The following is a 6,022-nucleotide window of genomic DNA, read 5'->3' as shown; positions in this document are numbered from 1 at the left end:
TAATGCAAAGATGACATTGTTTGAGATGTCTTTGTTATGGGCTATGGTTAGGGGTAAGGGTAGGGGTAGGGTTAGGTCAAATAATGTCATATGTGCATTAAAAATGACATAACTGAGTGAATGACACTTAATGACAGTTGTCATAAACATGCATAAAACCTCCTTCATATTCATGACATGTGTCATGTCATGATTATGAAGGTGTCATGTCAGTCTTATGCACACCCCTTCAAGTAAAGTGTTACCAAGAAATGATTAGATTAGCAAGTCAACAAGCTAGAACAGAAGTGCAGACGAGATCTATAATCTATAAACTTTCTCTGAAAACCCAGTTTGTTAATTGAGATTTCCAATTTGCATTAGGTAACATTTTTCTGTCATTACAAAGAGGGACATATTTGACAAGCACTATCATTTGAGAGGCAAATGTCAGCAAATTTAAAGGTTGATGACGTTATCTACAATACATAAGACTGAAAACAAATAAAGACACATTCTGTTTTGCACATTAGCCTATCAGGGCTGCCAACTCTCACGCATTCAGCATGAGACTCACGCAATTGACACTGTTCTCACACTAGGGTGACCACCCGTCCCGCTTTGCATTGCACCGCACAGCATTTTCACCCCTTGCCCTGCACATATTGAGAAAATGTCCCGCATTTTCATCAGTCTGTTGGTTTTTAATTGTCATATTAAGAAAACATACATGCGTTCTTTTGCCTATTTAAGAAAGCTTTTTATTTACTCTTTTTGCAGCGTAGTTTCACCTATATTTAACAGCGCTTTGTCAGAAGTAGCAACCCACCTCACACAAATAAAACAGCCATTTTTTTTAATCCAATGGTTGGAATTTTAAAAAAAAGGCTGTGACGTAGTGTTAATTTTGTCAGCTATTTTCAATTTTAGTCTTAGTCTTAGTCTTAGTCCAGTGTTAAAAATGTCCTTGTTAGTTTTTATCATATTTAGTCATCCTTATCCTATTTAGTTTTAGTCTAGTTTAAGTCAATGAAAACTTGATATTTTAGCAATAAGATTATTATTAATTAACCGTACGGTATTTATTTTGGCAGCCATTTTTAATTTAGTCTTAGTCCTACTCAAATGTACATTTTAGTTATCATATTTAGACAACCTTGTCCTGTTTTTGTTTAGTCAAGTTTTAAGTCAATGAAATGAATGAGCATTTTTGTCAAGTTTTAGTCAATGAAATCTTAGTCACATTTTCGTCATTCTGTATAATAGTTAAATTGATCAAAATTATTTTTGCTCAAAATTATAATTGTAATGATTGTTGTCATTTGAGAAATGTATATACTTCTTAGAAAAATTAATTTTGTCAGCTATTTTCAATTTTAGTCTTAGTCTTAGTCTTAGTCCAGTGTTAAAAAATGTCCTTGTTAGTTTTTATCATATTTAGTCATCCTTATCCTATTTAGTTTTAGTCTAGTTTAAGTCAATGAAAACTTGATATTTTAGCAATAAGATTATTATTAATTAACCGTACGGTATTTATTTTGGCAGCCATTTTTAATTTAGTCTTAGTCCTACTCAAATGTACATTTTAGTTATCATATTTAGACAACCTTGTCCTGTTTTTGTTTAGTCAAGTTTTAAGTCAATGAAATGAATGAGCATTTTTGTCAAGTTTTAGTCAATGAAATCTTAGTCACATTTTCGTCATTCTGTATAATAGTTAAATTGATCAAAATTATTTTTGCTCAAAATTATAATTGTAATGATTGTTGTCATTTGAGAAATGTATATACTTCTTAGAAAAAGCTTGTTCTCCATCATTGCATAGGCCCACTCATGGATGAGACATGCAGATAACTATAGTCCACCTTCACTGAATTTTATATAATAAATGAACTCTGAAAAAGTAATTCTATTCTAGCATTCTATTAGTTGTCCAAATTAATTCATTGCAGCACTTTTGTCATACCTAAATCGAGCTCTGTACAAGGGAAAATAATGTAAGAATGTAAAATGAGTTATTTTATGCATTTAAATATGGTTTCATTTTCTTTTCATTTTCGTACTTTACAAATTAACGAAAAATGTGTGCATATTTTCTAGTACATTTAACTGCACTGTGCTCACATTTGGCCTACTTGTGCATTAAATTATATATATTTCTAAACGACATAGCCTATCATCTTGCACCCTATTGTGATCCCGAGTTGCAGAATATTTCAGTAGGCTGCATGCTTTTGAGAGACGTTCTTAAATGTAATGCACATGCATGCATGCACAGTTTTGCAGCTTTAATCGCCATTTTGTTCATTTCGTGAATTAACTGAAGATGCATGCTCGCAGTTTCTAGTGCGGTTTATTGTTGATGAAGTGATAGAGCATGCGCCTCATATTTGCATACAGTCGAAGAGCGTGCGTCATGAGCAAAACACCTGACAGGACAGGAAAGATTGTTTTACTGACATATAACAATATCTCATCAGACCGCAGTTCACTGTTGTTCTACTGAAGCTCATCTGGCACATGCACCTTCTCCGCGCGCGTTTGACTCGCGCCTGGTGCAGAGGGCAAGCTGAAGTGCGCGTCTGAAAAGTCTCTCGTTTGTTGTGGTGGCAAAGAGATACGGCCGTTCCACGTCTTAATACGTTTTTAATAAATACATTTTTGAACTCATTGAAATGCTAAAAACTGTTAATTAAAAATGTTGCATTCATTATTTTTAATAACTAAGCTTTTCTCATAGATAAAAAAAAGTTCGTCAAGACAAACTTTAAGTTGGCTTGAGAAAGCCGGACCAGAAAGTTTGAAGAAGATTGAAAAGTTTGATGGTTTTCAGTCTGAAATAGTTTGAAGTTTAAAGTAGTTTTAAAAGATTAAAGATTGAATGTTTTGAAGGCATGTCTCAGAAATGCTAATGTTGTGATTAATTAACTGGTAATCGTCAGTGTTGGGGAAAGTTACTTTTAAAAGTAATGCATTACAATATTGCGTTACTCCATAAAAAAAAGTAACTAATTACGGTACTTAGTTACTTTTTATGGAAAGTAATGCGTTACGTTACTTTTGCGTTACTTTTTAAATCTGGACAGGGCTTGCTTGTTTGCTTTTAAAATAAAAAAAAAGTTATATTTCTGGCAAATATAAAAGCCTTTCACACCAAAAGTGAAATGAATGCGCCTCAGGCTGAAGGGAAAGTACAGTAGAACGCAGAAGAAGACATTTCAACACACTTCAGCAATAAACAAAGACACACAAATGTTGTCTAGAATAATTTGTGCTTATTAGTACGCTTGAACTGCATCATCGAAGCTCAGAAGCAAAGACATCGGTTAATAGAATGGGATTAAATACATAAAGCATATTTGTGTTGTTTAACATTTAATTATTGCAGGTTTGCGTCATATTCTGAGTTGCGTTATTTTTATTCATTTTGAGGAATACTGAATCTGTGTGTTTTGTGAGAGAGATGAATTAATGCATATTCATATTTATTTTAGAACTACAGTAACATCTGATTTCTCACCATGGCGACACCAGAGCTGTCAATCTATAAACTGGAGAAAAAAAAGTAACGTGCGTTACTTATTTGAAAAAGTAACTCAGATATTCTCTTGTAAATTAAAAAGTAATGCGTTACTTTACTAGTTACTTGAAAAAGTAATCTGATTACGTAACTCGCGTTACTTGTAACGCGTTACCCCCAACACTGGTAATCCTTTATCATTTTGTAGTCATGCATGAGTTTAATCTCATTCAGAAATGACTGATTACCTATACGGAACTATACCTCAGTCCTACATTCGCTATTAATCACTGATTAGTTCATCCTGGCTTCATATTAGTTAGTAGTAGCTGAAGTGTTACTGTAGTACTAAATAAATCTGACAATTTAGTTGATAAACAAATTGAAAATGCTCCAAATATTTTGGCGAATCGTTATTGTTCAGAAGACCAGCACAGACAGATACAGACTCCTTTCAAATCAACACTAAAATGTCGATGTTAAATTAAGTTGTCAAATGCTCGATCTAGTATCGTTATGTAGTTAATAGACCTATGTTGTCTTGAAGACTGAAGTGAATGGAGAGAAATGCGTTTCGTTTCATTTTCGTTTCGTACAAACTTTAACACACACACACACACACACTTTTAAATATTATTTCATTTCAAAAATTATTTCATTTTGATCGGTCTTGAAGATGAATGCCCGTCTTCACACATATGTGTTCGCATTAAGCTTCTTCTTTGGACAGCAGATGGTTTGTTCAAAATGACGGTCTAGAGATTTGCAGAGCAGTTCCAGACTTTTACTCAGGTCGATGTCGACAGTAATGTCGAAACATTAAAGAGCTAATAAAAGGACAAATCTGCCCCTTAATCTTGCACTTACCGGAAAGCGAGAGCTTCGTCAAGAGTGAGCTGTCGACTTCTGAACTGCGCGGTTCAACCTGATGCCCTGCTTTTCAGCCGAAGCTAACGAAAGTGGAAACACTTTAGAATAATGTTCCGTTGTTAACTATGCAGGAAGTAATAGCTAGTACTACATTAACACTTAACACTATTAACTAATACAGAAGCAAGATGAACTAAGCAGTAAGTAGTAGCACATTTAGGACAAAGGTAGTTCCTTATTAGATATTTGATCATTATTAAATAAAAATATCCTCATTGAGAACTACTTGTGAACTATGACCAATTAATAAAGAATAACCCATTAATTACTAATCACAACAGTAACGTCTTAAAAGTGAACAATTGGGTTCTTTGTGGAAACTAATTTATGAATATGATATCCCCCAAATAAGTCGGCTACAGGTTGAAATTGTGACTACTACTCTTACCAAAGGATGGATGTTCAAACTTAAACATAGAATAATAATACAAATGAAAATTCACTTTAAAATGTTAATAATTAAGAAGGGATGCTGACAAGCTCATGATTGAATTAGTTCACAATTATGATCTCTGCTTCGTGTCAGTTCAGTATCAATGTATCCCACTCCAAAAGACCTACTGGTACAATATCTCTAGTGCTTCACACAAATGTATGACTGTACAGAATGTGTCAGATATAAAATATGTTAAATAACTTATTCATTTACTTCAGTTAACGTGTTTTTCACTTTAAAATAATGGTCCAGGGCTGCACTAACGTTGTCTCTTAGCTCGCTACGAAGACTCTAAAGGTATATCTTAACTAGAGGTATACCTGTTCTAGGCGTGTTCCCCGAACTATACCTTAGGATGCTGCTTAAGGTAAACCTTCTTACGTGCGACGTTAGCAGGTGCTGTCCATGGCGGTGGTGCTGAATAGGTTGATATCAATGGCTCGAGAATCGATTGTTCTCTACAGGAGCTCTTTCACTGCGTTATAGAGCGGGTAAAGTGATGTTCATTATAAAGAAACACTTTAGAAATATTAGAAATGGCATTTATCGGGGCTCACTGCATTTATAAAATAATCCAAATTTCAAATTAAATGCGACCTTGGATATCACACACACACACACATATATACAGTATATATGTGTCTGTGTGTGTGCATGTCTATGTGGTTTATGAGGACATAAATTTGTATAATAGCATGGGTATGACACAGGTATTACAACGAGAAGGTGATTTATGAGGACATTTTCAGTGTCCCCGTAATTCAAAAGGCTTATAAATAATTCAGAATGAGTTTTTCTGAAAATCTAAAAATGCAGAAAGTTTCCTGTGAGGGGTAGGTTTAGGGGTAGGGTTGGTGTAGGGCAATAGAATATACGGTCTGTACAGTATAAAAACCATTACGCCTATGGAGAGTCCCCATAAACCATAAAAACAAACCTGTGTGTGTGTTTATGTATATGAATAATTTTGCAAGTGCGAACCTGCAAAAGTATTCTGCCTTAACCAGCTACATTAACTGGCTGTTTGGCTTCGCTTGATTTTGAAAGGGTCATTTATATTCTCATGTTCATATATATTATGAAGGCCTGGTCGAGCGCTGATGGGTTGGCGATGGGGATAAGTGTCCTCTCCACAAGGCCAATTACTCACGGGACAC

At 34.4% G+C, this 6,022-nt stretch overlaps 1 protein-coding gene across 1 annotated transcript in view; it reads right to left on the bottom strand.

The window, feature by feature from the left end:
* dtx3lb.2 (deltex E3 ubiquitin ligase 3L b, tandem duplicate 2) overlaps positions 1-4,400 on the bottom strand; it is a 25,906-nt gene extending 21,506 nt beyond the window's left edge. The window contains exon 1 of the mRNA XM_016231594.1: positions 4,367-4,400. The gene's annotated coding sequence lies outside the window, so the exon portion shown is untranslated. The remainder of the gene's footprint in view (positions 1-4,366) is intronic.
* Positions 4,401-6,022: the final 1,622 nt, after the last annotated feature.

The sequence above is a fragment of the Sinocyclocheilus grahami genome, unplaced genomic scaffold (genome assembly GCF_001515645.1).
Source record: "Sinocyclocheilus grahami isolate Dianchi unplaced genomic scaffold, SAMN03320097.WGS_v1.1 scaffold396.1, whole genome shotgun sequence".
In the NCBI taxonomy this organism is placed as follows: Eukaryota; Metazoa; Chordata; class Actinopteri; order Cypriniformes; family Cyprinidae; genus Sinocyclocheilus; species Sinocyclocheilus grahami.
Note: the sequence above shows the minus strand (reverse complement) of the source record. Positions and strands in the feature narration are given on the sequence as shown.